Source organism: Phyllobates terribilis, unplaced genomic scaffold (assembly GCF_046119375.1).
Source record: "Phyllobates terribilis strain yellow unplaced genomic scaffold, ASM4611937v1 Scaffold_582__1_contigs__length_1026801, whole genome shotgun sequence".
NCBI lineage: Eukaryota > Metazoa > Chordata > Amphibia > Anura > Dendrobatidae > Phyllobates > Phyllobates terribilis.
Genome location: NW_027363342.1, coordinates 340,076 through 362,263, shown reverse-complemented (window position 1 = coordinate 362,263; position 22,188 = coordinate 340,076).

Here is a 22,188-nt window from a genome sequence, read left to right as displayed (position 1 = left end):
TATATATATATATATATATATATATATATATATATATATATATATATATATACAGTCATGGCCAAAAGTATTGAGAATGACACCAAAATTATATTTTCACATGATCTGCTGGCCTCTGGTTTTTATTAGTGTTTGTCTGATGTTTATATCACATACAGAAATATAATTGCAATCATATTATGAGTACCAATAGGTTATATTGACAGTTAGAATGAGTTAATGCAGCAAGTCAATATTTGCAGTGTTGCCCCTTCTTCTTCAAGACCTCTGTAATTCTCCCTGGCATGCTCTCAATCAACTTTTGGACCAAATCCTGACTGATAGCAGTCCATTCTTGCATAATCAATGCTTGCATTTTGCCAGAATTTGTTGGTTTTTGTTTGTCCACCCGTCTCTTGATGATTGACCACAAGTTCTCAATGGGATTAAGATCTGGGGAGTTTCCAGGCCATGGACCCAAAATCTCTATGTTTTGTTCCATGAGCCATTTAGTTATCACCTTTGCTTTAGGGCAAGGTGCTCCATCATGCTGGAAAAGGCATTGTTGGGCGCCAAACCGCTCTTGGACGGTTGGGAGAAGTTGCTCTTGGAGGACATTCTGGTACCATTCTTTATTCATGGCTGTGTTTTAGGCAAGACTGTGAGTGAGCCGATTCCCTTGGCTGAGAAGCAACCCCACACATGAATGGTTTCAGGATGCTTTACAGTTGGCATGAGACAAGACTGGTGGTAGCGCTCACCTCTTCTCCGAATAAGCTGTTTTCCAGATGTCCCAAACAATCGAAAAAGGGATTCATCAGAGAAAATGATTTTGCCCCAGTCCTCAGCAGTCCACTCCCTGTACCTTTTGCAGAAAATCAGTCGGTCCCTGATGTTTTTTCTGGAGAGAAGTGGCTTCTTTGCTGCCCTCCTTGAATCCAGCCCTTGCTCAAAGAGTCTCCGCCTCACAGTGCGTGCAGAAGCACTCACACCAGCCTGCTGCCATTCCTGAGCAAGCTCGGCACTGCTGGTAGTCCGATCCCACAGCTGAAACAGTTTTAAGATACGGTCCTGGTGCTTGCTGGTCTTTCTTGGGCGCCCTGGAGCCTTTTTGACAACAATGGAAGCTCTCTCCTTGAAGTTCTTGATGATGCGATAGATTGTTGACTGAGGTGCAATTTTTGTAGCTGCGATACTCTTCCCTGTTAGGCCATTTTTGTGCAGTGCAATGATGGCTGCACGTGTTTCTTTAGAGATAACCATGGTTAACTGAAGAGAAACAATGATACCAAGAACCAGCCTCCTTTTAAAGTGTGCAGTGATGTCATTCTTACTTAATCATGACTGATTGATCGCCAGCCCTGTCCTCATCAACACCCACACCTGTGTTAATGGATCAATCACTAAAACGATGTTAGCTGCTCCTTTTAAGGCAGGACTGCAATGATGTTGAAATGTGTTTTGGGGGTTAAAGTTCATTTTCTGGGCAAATATTGACTTTGCAAGTACAGTAATTGCTGTTAAGCTGATCACTCTTTGACATTCAGGAGTATATGCAAATTGCCATTACAAAAAATGAAGCAGTAAACTTTGGAAAAATTACTATTTGTCTCATTCTCAATACTTTTGGCCATGATTGTATGTATATGTATATATATATATATATATATATATATATATATATATATAGGGTTGTGTAGGATACTCCAAGTGCGGATATGACTTAAAAATTGTACAATGAAATTGTAAAATTCTGTATTATTTATTATATTGGGGTTGGTCACTTTATATAAAAAAATTCCAAAAGGGTGATAAAATGTAATGTTTGGCACATACAACTATAGATTACTTCCCCGGAGTTTGCCTTCTTCCTAAGGTGCGCCTGAAGGCCATGTTTCTCCCCAGGTAAGTTATACACCTCTACCCATCTACGTGATGTACAAGAAAACATGATTCATCAGACCAGAACCCTTTCTTCTATTACTCTATGGTTCAGTTCTGATGCCCATATACCCTTGTAGGTGCTTTTGGCTGTAACCGGGTCAGCATGACAATGACCAGTGTGCATCTCCATATGTAATAAGCTGCAATACTTTATCCTGACATCTTTTCTTCATAGCCAAAACTTAATTTTTCAGCAATATGTGCCACAGTATTTCTTCTGCAGCACCGGACCAGCTGGGGCTACTGTACCTTTCGTTCCACACAAGTATCAATGAGCCTTGGGCGCCCATGACTCCGCCACCTGCTCACCGGATGTTCTACCCTGGTAGGCACTAACTATTGTATGCCAGGCACACCCCACAACACCTGCTGTTTTTGAGATCTTCTGACAACCCTCATGGGGGCACCTCTGACAAGGAGAATATTGAGATCTCTAGACATCATGATTTGTCCATTGAAAATGGAGCTGTTTAGGGAATAGAGCGCACAGAACATAGGGAAAAAAAACAGTGGAGGGGGAAAGAAATAATTTGAGGTGCTCACCTGGAGGGATTGTGAGAGTCACAGCTCCTAAACCAGGAGTAATATAACGCTAGCTGCCATCTATAAGAAATATCTTTTATGTATTCTTTTACCCTATGCACAAAATAAACGTTCATGGAAAACTATGAATTGGCAGCAGCGTGTGCAATGTCCTCAAGGGCCAACATACATACGCTGAAAGTAGATTTGCAAATAACATTTTTCGCTGTTGCCCGTTCCTGTGGCACCATTAATGTACTAGGCCTTAATGAGTTTGGTGACATAACGTCTTGTGATCGCTATTTTAACTCTCTAAGAACCAGGGAGTTTTTTATTTAAGCGCTTTTTGTGTTTATGGAGCTGACGTTTTTATTGATACCAATTTGGAGCACATATAACGTTTTGCTAGCTTTGTATTGGATTTTTTTTGTTAAGTGAGGTGACAAAGAACCCACAATTTTGGCATTTTGATTTTTTTTTTCTGTAATGTTTACCGTAAAGGTTAATTACCATAATTCCATACTTTGATACATCTGACTTTTACGGATGTGGCGATACCAAATGTTTTTTTTTCCGTTTTTTTGTTTTTAATAGGGAAAACGTGGGATAGTTAAAAATTATCTATTTTTTATATTTTGACTTTTTATTTTTTTTTCATTTTTTTTGTACCCATTAGTGGACTTAAACATGTGATCCTTGGATTGCTTATATATACTGTAATACCACAGTATTGCGGTATTTACTAGAAATCATGGTTGCCTATGGCACTCAGTCTGCTGTAAAAAGTACTAAGATGGGCCTTAAAGGTAAAGGCATTTTGCCCATAGCGGTAGACCACGTGGCCACTATGGCGCTCATTAGCTGGGAAAACCTGATGCTACAGGGCTTTCTTCTTCCGCATATCATTCTTTGAAAGATGGCCTTTGCTCCTCATCATTCAGCCTGTACGTCTGTGCTCGAAGTCTCAGCACTGCAGGTGCAATGACGTCACTAGATCGGGCCCTCTGTGCGGAGTTTTTTTTTATTTTGGCAACAAGAAAAGCGTATACTGTGGGATCCATCATACATGATGTGGGGCGGCCATCATACTGTGTGAGCGAACTGTTGGGGGCCATCATACTGTGTGAGCGAACTGTTGGGGGCCATCATACTGTGTGAGCGAACTGTGGAAGACATCATACTGTGTGTGTATATGTGTGGGGGGCTGTAAGAGCATCATACTGTGTGTGTGTGTGGGGGGGGGAGTAGTGTAGGTGCATTATACTGGTGGGGTTTGCCATGGGGTCATCATGTTGTCCATGTAAGGACTACTGTGGGAGAAAATTATGACAGGAGATTCACTCCGAGGTATCGCACCGTGTGTGGAGGGCAGCATACTCTATGGGGTTTATTAAAATGGTATCAGTGTGTGCAAACAAGAGGAATCAGTAGCAGGGGCATTATTTCTGTGTCCAAGCCACAAAACATGTCCTCTCCCTGTATTTAAAAGTTGGAAAGTAGGCCCTTGTGTGACTGCATCAATATGTTTTAACCCTGCCTAGTCCATCAATATAGACTCTTGGTATGGGGCCCCATGATTTCTATGAACGCCTCTGCTTAAGCTGGCCCCCGGCTGCTGTGGTAACCCATCGATTAACAGCGCACATTCAAAATAGTTAACAGACACCATCAGCTTCTTGTGGAGTTCCTGAGCCACCTCCACACACGCAGGCTCCTTCTCAGGATGTTCATTCACATCCTAATGCGGTGAGAGGTTACATATAAAAATAAAATCCTAAAATCTTGGAATTTTTGCTTTGCCCACTAATACTCCATTTACACAGACAGATTAGTGGCAGTAAACCACCACTAACTGGTAAATATTTACTGATTGTCGGAGGTTTAGAAGCCTGTTTACACAGGAAAACCATGCTAAATGATGTGCGTTGAACGTTCAGAAGGCGTAAGCTTTGCAGCTCCTCAGAAGAATTTTTTATTTTTACCAGGAGACCTGGACCCCCGTGGTCTAGAGGTCTCAGGGGGTCTCAGCGCTGCTGGGACCCCTGGCCCTCCCCTGGCGGATCTGCGTACCCCCTAAGGAGGTCCCCGCATAAGCCTGCCGGCCCCGGGGGATACAGGGTGCTCCCTGGCGGAGACGCACACTGCATCTAGGGGTCCCTGCGAGCTCCGCCGTGGGGGGGAGCGAAGGGCCATGGCGTCACACATCCCTGGGGGTCCCTGTGGCGCTCAGCTGGGTAAGTGCCCTGTGTGTGTGTGTGTGTTACTGTCTTATGGTGACTGCACCTTTTGTCTTTTCAGGCAGAGGTGTAATACTGGAGAATGCACATCACCGCTGCTGTTAGCAGGGGAGCGGGTCAGAGGAGCGCGGGCTCCGTTAGTGTAACGGGGGGCGTGGCTTATGTTCTTGGCTGCCTGCCATCGTCTGTGCAGACAGGAAGCACCTGGAAAGCGCGCGCTGGGCAGTCCCCGCCCCCCTCCTGCCTTCCTTCTCTTCGGCTCTGCAAACGGCCATTGCCTCACGTAGCTCAGCGCTGTCCTCTCCCTCCCCCCTGCTCTCCGCTCTCACACACAGGCTCCAGGAAGCTGGTGAGTCATCTGTTTGTCTCATCTCTACAGCACAGAGCGCTGCTGTCTTCTCTGCTGCATGCACACCTTAGTCCTTTTAAGGCAAGGTGCATTGCGTGTTCAGCAGCATTAACCCCTTCTGGCCATCATCAGAAAACCTTTTTTCTGCAATGCTGGGGTAGCTTTTCTCCCTCTAAGGAGAATCTTTAACCCTTCAGTGCTTGGTAAATTGTTTTGTGGGAACAGGCTGTGATAGCAGGATCTCACTTCCCCGGTTACTGTGCTCTTGTAAGGGGTTATTACTGCTCTTTCCGCGACGCTCGCTACTGAGTAGGGGGCATGTCGGATCAGGGTCCAGGCGGCGCGGACCTCTCTCCCAGCCCGCTTCAGGATCGGTCACGCGTATCTGATATGCCGGGGTTGACGGCGTCAGGTTCGTCTCTGGTCAGGGGCCTCAGTGATGTTAAAGCGCTCACTCGCTCCATTGACAGTCTGTCTGACCTCCTGGGTCACTGGGTATCAGCTAAGTCCCTACCGGCGCGGGGCAAGAAGCGCCACAGGCCTGTGGTGGCGCTGTCTCCTCCGCGCAGCGCATCAAAGGCTTCGGATTCACCGACAAGCTCTGCTGGTGAGATCTCCGATTCTGATGAAGAGGATCGGCAGGGTCGCTCGGCTTCGCTTTCAGGCCACGTGGATGCTCTTATTGGAGCCATGCGGGAAGTGTTATAGCTGTCTGAAGAGGTGACGAGGCCGGGCAAGTCGGCCCGGCTGTATCAGGAGTCGCGTCGGGCTCGTTCGACACTGCCAGCGCACGATGAACTTGACGAGGCGGTGGAGAGAGAATGCCTGTGTCCGGATAAGCGCTTCCAAGGGATGCGGTTTTTTGATGCCCTGTATCCCTGCTCCACAGAGACGATCGCTAATTGGGTCCCCTCTCCTGAAGTGGACGTGCCATTGTCTCAGCTGAGCAAATCTTCTTTGCTTCCGGTTAAAGGGAAGGCGAGTCTACAGGATCCGCTGGACAGAAGGACGGAGTTAGCGGCGAAGTCCATCTACGAGGCCGTGGGTCGCCATGTGGGGACAGCCTGTACATCTAGTGCACTAGTTAGGCGTTGGGCCAGATGGTGATGCTGAGCAGTGTCTGCCCTGGCTGGACCAGAATGGGAGACCACAGAATCCACAGATGATTCTGACCCAATTTCATGCCCAGCACATGCCTGACACCTAACATTATACTGGTGAGGCTTCCCTGAGATGGTTGGATCAGCTGCGGTCAGCATGGCAAGATGGGACTCCGCTGTCTGACGTGGAAAGGCTCTTCCAGCTGTTGGAAGAGGTGGCCCGATATAGCAGAGACGCAGTGCTGGATACTACTTTGTTTCTGTCCAGGGCTCAAGCCTCGGCCGTCACAGTCAGTAGAGCACTGTGGCTCAAACAGTGGACTGGAGACGCAGTATCCAAACAAGGTTTGCTTACTCTGGCGTGCAAGGGCGGTCTGCTTTTTGGTTCGGACCTCACGGAGCTGATTGCTAAGGCCAAGGATGTGGCTTTGCCACAGCGGAAAGCAGCGGCCTCTACGTCTGACAGGTCAAGTGCCGGTAGTGGTCGTCGGTCCTTTCGACCCAGGGGACGATTCGATCAGCCCTCTTGGAGATTGGGTCGTCCCTCGTCTTCCAGTAAGAAGTCCACCCAGAAATCCCGTACTCCCTGGAAACAGCATTTCCGTCGGGACAAAAGGGAGGCTGACAAAAAGCCCGCTAAGGCGGACTGACGCCAGGATCCCTCTCGAGGGCTCTCGGGTGGGAGGTCGGCTGCTACAATTCGGGTCGGTTTGGGCGTCCCACGAATCGGACGCCTGGGTGACACGGGTTGTGTCAGCGGGCTATTTCATAGAGTTTCACTCTCTACCCCCGGACAGGTTTCGTCAGTCTCGCATCCCGTCCGTGCCCAAGCTGGCTGCTGCTCTGCTGCGGGAGGTCAACTCTCTTCTGCAGCAGGGTGTAGTGGTTCCGTTTCCGCCGGAGGACCGGGGAAGGGGGTTTTTACTCTAACCTTTTTGTGGTCCCCAAAAAAGGAGGACAAGTTTCATCCCATTCTGGACCTCAAGGATTTGAATCTTCATGTCCGAATCCGGAAATTCCGTATGGAGTCTCTTAGCCCCGTCGTGGCGGCCTTGTCGCAGTACGATTTTTTGGTGTCGATCGACATCCGCGACGCCTATTTGCATGTCCCTGTTGGCAGGGCTCACCAGTGCTTCCTGCGTTTCGCCGTAGGGCAGGCCCATTACCAATTTGTGGCCCTACCTTTCGGGTTGGTTTCGGCGCCCAGGGTTTTTACAAAGGTTTTGGCGCCGCTCATGGCGCTCCTTCGAAAGCAAGGAGTTCCGATTCTCCCCTACCTGGACGACCTGTTAATTGTGGCGCCCACAGCGGAGGAGGCAGTGACAGCTCGCGATCTCTCCCTTCAGCACCTGGAAGACTTCGGGTGGCTGGTCAATTGGAAGAAGTCGTCATTGGAGCCGTCGCAGTCAATCCTGTTCTTGGGGATGCATTTCGACACAGTACGGGCAGTGGTGTCCCTCCCTCCGGACAAACAAGCGAACCTTCGTCACCACGTCCAGGCTATGAGGTCGGTGAGGGCGATGTCCCTTCGGAAGTGCATGCGCCTTCTGGGTCTGATGGTGGCAGCAATGGAAGCGGTGCCGTTTGCACAATTTCATTCCCGGGATCTCCAAGATCTTATTCTGACCCGTTGGGACCGATCGCCGACTTCGCTGGATCGCTGTGTCGTCATCTCCCGCAGGGTGCGAGAGTCTCCTGGATGGTGGTTACGTCTGGAGGCTCTATCCCTGGGGAAATCCCTTCTTCTCCCACGGTGGTCGGTGATTACCACCGATGCCAGCCTGACTGGCTGGGGGGGGGGGTTTGGAACGACCTCTGGGTTCAGGGGGTCTGGTCGTCAGAGGAGTCGTCTCTGCCAATCAACATTCTGGAGTTGAGAGCAATATTTCTCTGCCTCCGACATTGGACGGTCCCTTTGAGCGGTCTGCCGGTCCGGATTCAGACGGACAATGCGACAGCTGTCGCGTATATCAACCATCAGGGCGGGACGAGGAGTTCCAGACTCATGATGGAGGTCTCTCGGATCCTGCTTTGGGCCGAGTTCAGGGTTCCAGTCATCTCCGCGTTTCACATCCCGGGTGTGCTGAATATCTCGGCGGACTTCCTCAGTCGCGAGCGGGTAGATCCCGGAGAATAGAGTCTTCATCCGGAGGTTTTTACTCTGCTGTGCTCCCGTTGGGGGACTCCCCAAGTGGACTTGATGGCATCCAGGCTGAACGCCAAGATTCCGACATTCATGTCCAGGTACAGGGACCCGGAGGCTGTGGCGGTAGATGCTCTAGTGGCCCCGTGGGACCAGTTCGAGCTGATCTATGTGTTTCCGCCGGTATCCTTACTTCCTCTGGTGATCAGGCGGATCAATCTCGAACGAGTATCGGCGATTTTGGTGGCCGCGGAGGGTGTGGTATTCAACACTGGTGTCTCTTCTGGCAGCGCCTCCGTTTCCACTGCCTCTTCGCCCGGACCTGTTAACTCAAGGGCCCATTCGTCATCCGGACCTGAAGTCACTTCGTTTGACGGCGTGGCTCTTGAGACCGAAATCTTGACCCGTCGTGGGTTTTCGTCCGAGGTCATTGCCACCTTGCGGGCGGCCAGAGGTCCAGCTACGACTAGTATTTATCACAGAACTTGGGAGGCCTTCTATTCATGGTGTTCTGGATCGTCAAGGAACCCGAGGGTTTTTTCCATTCCCAACTTCTTGGCCTTTCTGCAATGTGGTCTGGTCAAGGGTCTAGCAGTTAGTACCTTGTGGGGTCAGGTCTCTGCACTATCCGGGCTTTTTCGGAAGGCTATTGCCTCACGCAGGGATGTGCGTTCATTTTTTCGCGGGGTTGCACATCAGTTTCCGCCTCGGAGGGCGGTTGTGGCTCCTTGGCGGCTCAATATAGTTTTGGAGGCTCTTCAGCATGGGCCGTTTGAGCCTATGGATTCAGCTACGCTTTACTTGCTTTCTTGGAAGGTGGCCTTCCTGGTGGCGGTCACCTCTTTAAGAAGGGTTTCGGAGTTGGCGGCACTGTCTTGCTCGCCCCCTTTTTTGGAATTCCATCCGGATCGTGTGGCGCTTCGTACCCGTGGAGATTTTTTACCTAAAGTGGTGTCGCGTTTTCCACCTCAATCAGGACATCCTGTTGCCTTCCCTCTGTCCGAAACCAAAGAGTCTGAAGGAGCGGGCCTTGCACTCGTTTGATTTGGTGCGGGCATTGAAGTTCTATCTTTCAATCAAGCAAGGGTTTCGAAAATCGGATTCTCTGTTTGTGATTCCTGCTGGTCGTCGCCGTGGTCAGCGGGCTTCCAAGGACACTATAACTCGGTGGATATGTTCGGCTATCCTGGAGGCGTACCGGCTCAAGGGCGAGCCTTGTCCGGTTAAGGTTCAAGCTCATTCCACGAGAGCTGTTGGTTCGTCGTGGGCTTTTCGTCAGGGGGCTTCGGCAGCGCAGCTCTGCCGGGCGGCTACCTGGTGCTCCGTTCACACTTTTACTAAATTTTATAAAGTGAACATGAGTGCTTCCGCCAATGCGGCCTTGGGACGCAGGGTCCTGCAGGCGGCAGTGGTTTAGGTTATCTCTTTATTTTTTGTTCGGCGCTTGTTGCGCACTTGCCTAAGTTGTTGGGGTGTTGGCGATCCTGCCACTGTTTCCCACCCTTGAGTTTTGGACTGCTTTGGGACTTCCCACTAGTAATGGATCTGTGTCTCCCTTCCTTCCCTTCTGCTGCTGAAAGACGGATTTTGGTAAGACCTTACCTGTAAAATCCTTTTCAGCGAAGGAAGGAAGGGAGACACAGCACCCTCCCATGGCAGAAGTGTATTATGGTTTTTCTAGATGCGGCGCGACTCCCTCCTGATGGCGGTCATCTGGTCTGGGGTTGGCGCACTAGGGCTCTGTTCCAGCATTGCCAGCTCATCGCAGTTGTCAGGTCCAGTAAGTAGTGCCTGGGACTGTGTGTTTTCATGCTGTTATATACATAACCTGTTCTCTCACATTTATGAATTTTCAGAAGGGGTTGTGTTGTTCCCCTGGTGTTGTCTGCTCTTCCTTAGCTTGTGTACGGACTGGAGAACATGGGAGTAGGAGGAGCCTAAGCTGGAGGGGCCGGTTGTCACTTTTTCTAAATCTGAGGTGAACTATCCTGTGGGGCTCCGCCTACCCCCACTAGTAATGGATCTGTGTCTCCCTTCCTTCCTTCGCTGAAAAGGATTTTACAGGTAAGGTCTTACCAAAATCCGTCTTTTTCTCGTTTTACCCTATAGCCTATTTACACTCCACTTCTCAGCAGCTCTCGTTTATAATCTTTCAGTGTAAATGCATATTAAGTCTCAGCATTGGCTTACCCTGCCTGTTCTGTAGAGATTCTCAGCAGCCATCTTATTATCATCACAGACAGGATTAAAATAAAAGATAACATCTTGTCATATAGATAATACAGGATCCACCATTCACAAAAGGCGATGGTCTCAGCTGACCTTCTCCCCCCTCTCTGCACAATGACCTCTGCACAGGTCAGAGAGCATGCCTATAACCCAGTGAACATCCACAGTCTAAAGTGGTCCATATATCCACTGTAAGGCTTATCAGCTCAGGTAATATTGCCGCCTGATCATTTAGAGAGAATACAATTAGAAAAATCTTGACAATCAGAAATTAAAAACCTATTGATAAAAAAGAATATAAATGTCTGGTTTTAATAATTACAGAAATTTCTAGCTGATATATTCCTTAACATGATCAACACTCGTATAAGACGTAGATAGTACTCGGACCTCACAAGTGACCGTGGTCAGATAGTATTTAATCTAAATCACAATTAGTCAGGAAGCAGGAAACCACTAGAATAAAATTCCGCAAGTACAACAAACGTGATTGTATATTATCATGTCGTCACTGAATTTTGGGTCTTCTATCCTTTGGATTACGAGCTCGGAGAGAATGAAGACACAGGACAGGATGTTTGTGTCTAAACATACTCTAAAAACTTTATTACAAAACACAGGGCTAATATACACCCTAAAGGCAGGAAACGGATTTGCCATATATGGTTCGATTATACAGTTTAGCTGAACAAGCGAAAAAAACTAGTTTCTGTATGCTTTAAAATATTTAATTAGACTTATCTAGTTAGCAAGGTCATTTCATCTTTCTGCAAGAACACATTATTGCTACAAGAAGAAACATCTGGCCAGGGAGAATCACGTTATCTTTTTAGCAAGGACACGCTATTGATACAAGAAGGAACATTTCAGCTTGCTGTTTTTTTACCTAAAATAACTGTCAGACTTATATAGCATAGATGGGGTCTTTAAACTTGAGGGACTCCATCTTCTGCTATAACATTCCATCCTTTTGTTCCTTCATTTATCAATACGAATTTCTATGTTTTCTTTTAGTACAACGCTGAATACACATTAAAAAAAGCTTAAAAACCAAATAAACCGCAAGACACATTAGCAAAACCTGTAAAATAGCTTGTACTATACCAGCCAACCACCCACCAATACCTTTAAACCAATTTGCGGGATTTAGAAAGGAAAATCTCTGTGTGGAATTATTGGCCAAAGTATCTGAACAGTTCACTCAAAAGTTTATCTCTTCCCATGAGACTGGGACAGCGAGAAAGGGTATGCTAGTGGACGTCACAGGGGCATGTGTACATATCCAACAATTAGCAATGGTCTGGTTTTGCTCCTTTAGTCCATCGATTAGAGCAAGATGGTGTCTAATGAATCTATTGTCGTCTCCATCCATGGTGCCTAACCTAGTCCATGCACCTGTGGTCGCAAGGATGCAGGTAAGTATAAACAATGTCATCAGTCTTTGTCCGCTGGTTCTCCTAGTATCTTTTTGCAATGGGATGCGTGGATCCAGGTCTCTTTTCCCTCTAACTTAACGGCTGTGCTTGTGGTCAGCAGAACTTGAAAGGGTCCGTCAAACCGTGGATCTAGGCTTTTCCTCACGTGTCTTTTTATAACCACCCAGTCTCCAGGTTGCAGCGTATGGCTGCTAGAGTCTTGATCTGGATCTGGAAGAGAACTGAAGACATTATCATGTACTTGCTTAATCTTTTTGTGTAAAGTCCTCACATAGGAACTTAGCACATGGTTGTTCATTTCTAATGCTTGCGGATAGAAACACCCTAGGCTGGGTACGTTGCCAAACAATATCTCATATGGAGAGAGTCCAGTCTTTCTATTAGGCGTGTATCTTACTGAAAACAGAGCAAGTGGTAAACAGTCCGGCCATGGTTTTCCTGTCTCAGCCATGGCTTTCTGAATTTTTAATTTCAATGTCCCATTCAGTCTTTCCACTTTACCACTACTTTGTGGGTGATATGGGGTATGGAATGCTTGTTGAATTCCTAGAGCTGACATGACTTCATTCATTATTTCACCTGTGAAGTGTGTACCTCTGTCACTCTCAATTACCTCTGGTACCCCATACCTGCAGACCACCTCCGCAAGCAGTTTCTTTGCGGTTGCCGCAGCCGTGGCTTTGGCAATCGGGAAAGCCTCTGGCCATCCTGAGAACAAATCAATACAAACCAACACATATTCCCATGATCCTGACTTTGGCAGCTGAATATAATCAATTTGCAGTCTCTCGAATGGATAGAGGGGCCGGGGGGTGTGTTTGGGTGGTGTTTTAACTACTCTACCCTGATTATGTGTAGCACATATCATGCACCCTTGTACCAGGTTTTCAATACAGGTGGAGAATCCTGGTGCCACCCAATGTTTCTGCATCACACTCATCACACCCGTTTTAGATTGGTGTGTCGGCCCATGTAGTATCTGGGCAGCTGCTGGGTACAGTGCCCTTGGAAGTCATCGTCGTGTCCCTTTCCCCCATACCCCATTTGCTTCATTCAGGCATGCACCTTCCTTTAACCACTTATCAACCTCCTCCTTTTGAGCCTGAGCCTGCATTTGGGATAAGATGTCCTCCGACACAAAGGGGTTTTTAGGGGCACTTAACTGACGTACTGTTGACCCTTGTTGCGGCTTACAGGCTGCTGTTTTTGCCGCTGCATCTGCCATCGCATTTCCTCTGCTTACCTGGTCGGTGCGTCTGGTATGTGCTCTTACCTTTATGACAGCTACTTGTTTAGGTAGTTGTAGCGCATCAATTAACTGCTGGACCGCATCAGCATTCTTAATGGGGTGTCCTGCTGCCGTCAGGAATCCTCTTGACTTCCATATTGGACCAAAATCATGCGATATACCGAATGCGTACCTAGAATCTGTGTAAATGTTAACAATACTACCTTCCGCTAGTTTACAGGCCTCGGTTAGGGCCCTAAGTTCAGCTTCTTGAGCCGACTGGTGTGGGAGCATTGGTTCTGCCTTGATTACTGCATTGAGGGAGACAACTGCATATCCAGTATGGAAGGTACCTGAATCGTCCTGATGACGGGATCCATCTACAAAAAATTCAAAATCTGCATTTTGTAATTCATGTTCAAATCCAGTAGGTAAACCTGCCGTTTCTTGTGCCATCATTTGTACACAGTCATGAGGAACTTCCTCTCTTGGATCTTCCTTAAAAAGCACAGTACCTGACTCCTCCTTTAGATCCGAGAGAGGTAACAAAGTTGCTGGATTCAGGGTAGTACACCTCTGTAAAGAAACATTGGGAGGCATTAACAGTGCACATTGTAACCTGAGATGACGTGCTGCTGAGAGGTGAGCGGGTTGCACTTGATTCAATATAGTGTAGACATCATGAAGTGTTAGAACGGTGAGCGGGTGGTCAAGAACAATGTCTGCGGATTCATGGAGTAATAGTCCAACAGCATGCAGAGCACGCACACAGGATGGTGCACCTCTGGCTACCGCATCCAATCTGCCACGAAAGTAGGCAACAGGTCTCTGATTATCACCGTGTGTTTGAGTTAAAACTCCTGCTGCATGTCCAGCTTGTTCATGAAGGTACAGAGTAAATGGGAGCTCATAATTAGGGGTACCCAAAGCTGGAGCGGCCAAAATACGGTTCTTGAGAGAATAAAAACAGTCTATTGCCTCTGATGTTAGTACAAAAGGTGTTGGGGTAAGACAGTCATAGAGGGGCTGCATTAAAACAGAGATGGCATGAATCCACTGTCTGCAATAGGAAACAAGTCCAAGAAAAGTTCTGAGGGCTGCAACATTAATGGGGACGGTGAATGCCTGTACTGCTTGTTTGCGTGCATTTGTTAAATGACGAGCTCCTGGTGTAATGCAATGTCCCAAAAAGGTGACTGAAGATTTACAAAACTGAAGCTTATCTTTCGATGCCTTGCAGCCAGCGTGATAGAGAAACAACATAAGCGATATAGTTGCACTATGACATTGTTTCCTGGAGGGGGCACAAATGAGCAGGTCATCGACATATTGCAGAACAACGATATGTGGTTCAGACCATCCCTCCAGTATTTCCTGCAGGCTTGCAGTGTACATTGTGGGTGAATTCTGGGCACCCTGTGGCAACACTGTCCATGTATATTGACTACCCTGGAATGTGAAAGCAAACAGGTACTGGCAGTCAGGATGTAATGGTACACTGAAAAATGCATTTGCCAAATAAACCACTGAAAAGCAAAGAGAATTAGAAGGTATCTGTGACAGAAGAGTATGCGGGTTGGGCACAACTGGTGTTAGAAGTTCTGTGGCTTTGTTAACCAACCGGAGGTCATGGACCATTCTATATGCGGCTGGTTGTCCTGGCACGCTCTTTTTCTTTACTGGGAACAGGGGAGTGTTGCAAGGGGACTGGGTTTTGACTAGGACTCCTCTCTGTAGTAATTTTTGGACCTGCTGGGCTATGGCATTCTCCTGAGCCGAGCTAAGGGGATACTGCTTCTGTTGAGGCAAGATGGCTCCTGGTTTTAATTTCACCATTACTGGTTGAACTCTTAACCTACCAACATCTGTTTTGCCTGAGGCCCAAAAATCATGTGGTACAGCCTGCTCCAATATCGGGGGAAACTCATTTGTCTCTTCTATGCTGGCAATATCTAGTGACATAATTTTGCAAAGGGTACTTGGTTTTAAACCTGGGGTCATGGTGACAGTGCCATCGGGATGATACTCAATATGTGCTTGTAATTGGGACAACACATCATTTCCCAAAAGGTTACATTGGCCTCGGGGCGATACCATGAGCTGGCTATGTACAGTAGCTCCTTGAATTTGCAGGGGAATTCTTTTAGTGACAGGAAGCAGGACAGACGGGGAATTGAAGGGGGTGGCAATGACATGATGTGAAAAATCAGTGTCAGTATATGGCCAATCACCTTGCGCAATTACTGAATTGTCGGCCCCCGTATCTACTTGGAAATCGATTTCATGTCCCCCTGGTAGGTTCACCTGCACTATACAACTGGGAGTTGGGGGTAAGGAGATGAGGGGGTTCATGTGCAAGCTTCCCTCATCCTATGGGGGCGTTGTTTGGTCGGCTGGAGGACCCGTACTCTGAGCATTTGGATACGGGTTGGTCCTACAGTTCTTTCTAAAATGTCCTGGCTTTTTACATCCGTAACATAGTCTCTGTCCTTCTCCTTCAGTCTGTCCTCTGCCTCTGTTGTTTCTGGGGGTCGTCTCTACTATATGTATTCTGGCAGCTCTTTTTGCTTGCGCTATGTCATGCTGTGCCCCCTGAGCTATTCTAGCTAAATCTTCTGCCTTCACTGATCTCCAGTCCGGTCTACTTGCTTTTACCTTCTCTGCAATCTTTCTTTAGTCCATTCATGAAAGCACTTGCTAATACCCTCTCACTAGTCTTATTCCCGGGGTTGAACCCCATTTCTGACCAGGTTTTCTTTAGTGCATAGAAATAATCCTTAGGATCTTCCTCCTTTCCCTGCACTCTATCTTCTAGTGTAACTTGCTTTTCTGTTTGCCTGTCTTGACATGCTTTTACCAACGCTGCTGCGAATAGGACTCCAGCTGCTGCATCATTAGATTCTGCATCTACTGGTCCGGTCCTATTGGCATACTGTTTTTTTGTCTCATCTATCAACCTATCATAGCGGGCTTCATCTGCCAATTTTCCCTTAATTACCCCCTGCAGATCTATTCTAGTGGCATGATACGTATCCTGTATGGTGGTGATCATTCTAGCAAAACCCATAGGGGACTGGGACGGATCTGGCAGCTGGGAGATCAGTGCCAACTGCTCTGAAGGACTCCATGGTCTATACATTAACATTGTACGAGCTTCCTGACCTGGAACCACTGCATCCCCCCCCTGCTGCTGCTGCTGCTGGTGCTCCTGGCACAACTACCGTCCTCATTGGGAATAGACTAGCTGGGTGGTGTCTCGGTCCTCCACATGCCACACAGATGTCTACTGTCAAGGGGTTCTGTTGTCCACATCTGGGGCAAACCCAACATTTAGGTTCCTGGGAATTCTGGTACTGGGGTGGGGGTGACGTCGGGAGCGGACAGGGAGGAAAATCTGTCATTCCAGTTTTTGTCAGTCTGTAACGTCCGTCTCCTAATTCTTCAATCTTTCCTTCAAAATAAGCGCATGCATTCATCCATACATCTACTGTCTTCAACAGACCCTTATCTTTCAACCATCCATGATAGGAGTTAAAGAAGGATTTCCATTTCTCTCCATTCATCTCTCCATTCTCATTCATTCCCGCTTTACACAATATTTTGTCAATTCCAATCAGTGCCTGTTTCCCTTCTCTGCGTACCACTAAGTCTTTGGCTATAATGCCTTCCTTGGCATTTTGGTTCCCCATTTTTTTCGGTTCTCCTCACCTAGAAGAGACTCCTCAGTCACTTAGACAATGGGCCACAAAGGTTTCTGAACCATTCCACTACTAGCCTCTCTAGGACTTATACGCCAACCAGAAAAACAGACCAAAAACATCAATCCCGGGACACATCCACAACACAATCATCGGATCCATACTTTCATTAAATTCTCCAAAGGATAGAAGGCAGGACTGTCAATTTATCTGAGGGATTCTACTGGTTCAAAGGGACCTGAGCCAGACAACAATCTGTTGAATTACCTGGGGAGCCGACCGCTCGGGGGTGAGGGAGTCTCTTCTATGCAGTGATATAATTAGGTAGAATATAACAGTTATTCTTACCTCAGCAATGTATATATCACCAACAGAGAGCTTCACTCGTCCCACGTCTCGGACCGGTCGAGCACCCTTGGGTAGATTAACTCAAGGTCCCTGTTCGAGGCGCCAGCTGTCGTCACTGAATTTTGGGTCTTCTATCCTTTGGATTACGAGCTCGGAGAGAATGAAGACACAGGACAGGATGTTTGTGTCTAAACATACTCTAAAAACTTTATTACAAAACACAGGGCTAATATACACCCTAAAGGCAGGAAACGGATTTGCCATATATGGTTCGATTATACAGTTTAGCTGAACAAGTAAAAAAAAACAGTTTCTGTATGCTTTAAAATATTTAATTAGACTTATCTAGTTAGCAAGGTCATTTCATCTTTCTGCAAGAACACATTATTACTACAAGAAGAAACATCTGGCCAGGGAGAATCACGTTATCTTTTTAGCAAGGACACGCTATTGATACAAGCAGGCCTCCATTAGTTAATAAATTTGATTTCCATTGATGATTTTTATGTGATTTTGTTGTCAGCACTTTCAGCTTTGTACAGAACAAAGTATTCAATGAGAATATTTCATTCATTCAGATCTAGGATGTGTTATTTGAGTGTTCCCTTTATTTTTTTGAGCAGTGTATGTATATGTGTGTGTATATATATAATTTTTTTTAATTTTTTTCAATACATATTTCACTTTGGAGCTGACATAAGTCATGGACATGGGCTCTGTATCATGATATGTCTCCAATTTAGCAAATCTAGATCATGAAAGTAACTCTGTGACCTGCCATGTTGTCACCCTGAGTAATATGCTATAGGTATCATTACTGAGTCATATAGTGATGAAGTGATTGACAGTTGCTCCTGCTTTCTATCGAGCGTCTCTCCTGCTCTCTCTCTCGAGCGTCTCTCCTGCTCTCTCTCTCGAGCATCTCTCCTGCTCTCTCTCGAGCGTCTCTCCTGCTCTCTCTCTCTAGCTTCTCTCCTGCTCTTTCTCTCGAGCGTCTCTCCTGCTCTCTCTCTCTCGAGCGTCTCTCCTGCTCTCTCTCTCGAGCGTCTCTCCTGCTCTCTCTCTCGAGCGTCTCTCCTGCTCTCTCTCTCGAGCGTCTCTCCTGCTCTCTCTCTCGAGCGTCTCTCCTGCTCTCTCTCTCTCGAGCGTCTCTCCTGCTCTCTCTCGAGCGTCTCTCCTGCTCTCTCTCTCGAGCGTCTCTCCTGCTCTCTCTCGAGCGTCTCTCCTGCTCTCTCTCGAGCGTCTCTCCTGCTCTCTCTCTCGAGCTTCTCTCCTGCTCTCTCTCTCGAGCTTCTCTCCTGCTCTTTCTCTCGAGCGTCTCTCTCTCTCTTGCATCTCTCCTGCTCTCTCTCTCTCGAGCGTCTCTCCTGCTCTCTCTCTCGAGCGTCTCTCCTGCTCTCTCTCGAGCGTCTCTCCTGCTCTCTCTCGAGCGTCTCTCCTGCTCTCTCTCTCGAGCTTCTCTCCTGCTCAATCTCTCGAGCGTCTCTCTCTCTGTCGAGCGTCTCTCCTGCTCTCTCTCTCTTGAGCGTCTCTCCTGCTCTCTCGAGCGTCTCTCTCTCTAGCGTCTCTCCTGCTCTCTCTCTCTCGAGCATCTCTCCTGCTCTCTCTCTCTCGAGCGTCTCTCCTGCTCTCTCTCTCGATTGTCTCTCCTGCTCTCTCTCTCTCTCGAGCGTCTCTCCTGCTCTCTCTCTCGAGCGTCTCTCCTGCTCTCTCTCTCTCTCGAGCGTCTCTCCTGCTCTCTCTCTCGAGCGTCTCTCCTGCTCTCTCTCTCGAGCGTCTCTCCTGCTCTCTCTCTCGAACGTTTCTCCTGCTCTCTCTCTCGAGCGTCTCTCCTGCTCTCTCTCTCTCGAGCGTCTCTCCTGCTCTCTCTCTCTCGAGCGTCTCTCCTGCTCTCTCTCTCTCGAGCGTCTCTCCTGCTCTCTCTCTCTCGAGCGTCTCTCCTGCTCTCTCTCTCTCGAGCGTCTCTCCTGCTCTCTCTCTCTCGAGCGTCTCTCCTGCTCTCTCTCTCGAGCGTCTCTCCTGCTCTCTCTCTCTCGAGTGTCTTTCTAGCGTCTCTCCTGCTCTCTCTCTCGAGCGTCTCTCCTGCTCTCTCTCGAGCGTCTCTCCTGCTCTCTCTCTCGAGCGTCTCTCCTGCTCTCTCTCTCTCGAGCGTCTCTCCTGCTCTCTCTCTCTAGCGTCTCTCCTGCTCTCTCTCGAGCGTCTCTCCTGCTCTCTCTCTCGAGCGTCTCTCCTGATCTTGAGCGTCTCTCCTGCTCTTTCTCTCTCTCTCGAGCGTCTCTCCTGCTCTCTCTCTCTCGAGCGTCTTTCTAGCGTCTCTCCTGCTCTCTCTCTCGAGCGTCTCTCCTGCTCTCTCTCTCTCTCGAGCGTCTCTCCTGCTCTCTCTCTCGAGCGTCTCTCCTGCTCTCTCTCTTGAGCGTCTCTCCTGCTCTCTCTCTCTCGAGCGTCTCTCCTGATCTCGAGCATCTCTCCTGCTCTCTCTCTCTCTCGAGCGTATATATTATATATATACACACACTGCTCAAAAAATAAAGGGAACACTTAAACATCACAACTCCAAGTCAATAACACTTCTGTGAAATCTACCTGTCCAGTTATGAAGCAACACGGATTGTGAATCAATTTCTCCTGCTGTTGTGCAAATGGAGCAGACAACTGGTAGAAATGATAGGCAATTAGCCAGATACCCCCTATAAAGGAGTGGTTCTGCAGGTGGTGACCACAGACCATTTCTCTGTTCTCATTCTTTTTGGCTGATGTTTTGGTCACTTTTTCATTTTGCCATTGCTCTCACCCCTAGAGGTACATTAGCATTAGGCAGTGTCTACAGTACAACCCACAGAAGTTGCTCAGGTAGTGCCGTTCATCCAGGATGGCACATCAGTGCGAGCTGTGGCAAGAAGTGTAGCTGTGTCTGTCAGCACAGTGTCCAGAGCATGGAGCAGATACCAGGAGATGTGCAGGGAGCCATAGGAGGGCAACAACCCAGCAACAGGACCGTTACCTCCTCCTTTGTGCAAGGAGGAACAGGAGGAGCACTGCCAGAGCCCTGCAAAATGACCTCCAGCTGGCCACAAATGTGCATGTGTCTGCACAAACGGTTAGAAACCGACTCCATGAGGGTGGTATGAGGGCCCGATGTCCACAGATGGGGGTTGTGCTCACAGCCCAACACCGAGCAGGACGCTTGACATTTGCCACAGAACACCAGGATTGGCAAAGTCGCCACTGGTGCCCTCTGCTCTTGACAGATGAAAGCTCAGTATTGTGTGTGGCCTCCACGTGCCTGTATGACCTCCCTACAACGCCTGGGCATGCTCCTGATGAGGTTGCGGATGGTCTCCTGTGGGATCTCCTCCCAGACCTAGACTAAAGCATCAGCCAACTCCTGAACAGTCAGTGGTGCAACGCGACGTTGGTGGATGTGACTCGCCCCCTGGGCCGTGGGGTACTCGGATCCGTGCAGTAGGGGAACGATGGGAGTAGTAGTGGCAACCCGGTTTCGTGGCTCAGGGTGGTCAGGCCAGTGGTAGTCCGTTATGTGCTGATGTTTATGTCCGACTACGCCACCCGTGGATTTGCGGTTATTAGGAACCGCCGCTGCATGCCGACCGCTGGGGCTGATGAGGTGTGCAGCTAGGGTAGTGTGACTCCCCACGGGAAGAGTGCGGCCCCAGGGCAGTATAGTGGATGGTGGGAGTGATGGTGGTGAGAGTCCCAGTGCTGATAGTGCTGGAGAAGCAAGGAGCACACAGACAACAGGTTGCAGTCCAGGGTCTTTACTAGAACAGGTAAATTGACCCATAAACAGTCCCGGCTAGGAGGGGGACCTGGATGTCTGAGAGCAACGGGGAAATTGGCCCTGGTCAGGGTGAGGGTGTAGGCCTACCGTGCTTTCTGCGCTCCTTCTGGCTATCTCCTCCTGATAGGGTAACAGCCCACGTTTCCAAGCTTTCCGTGTATTCTCGCCTGTATGGCCTGCGACGTGGGTTCCTTTCTGCTCCCAGCCTTGTACGGCTTTACTGGTACCTTCTGTTGTGGCAGGGCCTCCAGGCTTCTTAGGCCAAGGAATATACAGTCCCCTGCGGACTGGTTCTCTGCTGGGGGATGTGGAATCCTCTCAGCCTCAGACACCAAAGTCTGGTAAATTAAGTCCTCTTTCTGCCAAGACAGGCTCTCTTCGCCTCTTGTCTCTGGCTTGTGGCTCTCCTCCTGCCACACTTCCTCTTAGGTGCAGTGCAACTGTCTGTCCCTGTTCTGCTCTGGGACAAGTCTCAATGCTGAGACAGGCCATCCAGTTCTCTCTAACCCTGCCCCCAGCACCAGCTTTTATAGGGGCAGCCTGCTCCCCCTACTGGCCTGAGACAGGAGGCATTGCATGCTAATGTTCCCCTGACTAGAGAACCTCCCCCTTGCTCTCAGACACAGCTTTAATACATTTTGTGGCATCCAGGCCAGGGTGACACATTCCCCCCTAGTGAAATTTAGTACTCCGGGACTAAACAATAAACAAAGACAATAAAACATTAATAGACATTAATAGACAGACGACGCACAAATTGAGTTCTTAAGGTCACAGTGTGGCCTGTGACCGGGTGTCCATATCACCAATACAACGGGGAGCCTTAACCAGGTGGGGGTCTGTCCTACCCCAAGTCCTTCACAGTCTTAGTTCATTCCTTGGTTAGGCTCCGAACGCAGTCCATACCAGGTCCCGGTTATAAATAGTCCATAACCTGTGAGTCCTTACAGTAACTGCAAGAAACTGAAACACGGAATTACCAAACATGCATGTAACTTTGCAAACAATTCAACATTTGGCAACAAGGTTATTTACAATTTTAGTGCGCTCTATATTCTCCAGCGAGCGGGTATCAGCCCCTTTGTGCTCCTGGTTGACCTACGTAGCCCACTGTCTGGTGGTGGACCAACCTGGCTTTCCCCACTAGCGTTAGGGGTACAGCTACCAGCTGGGTGT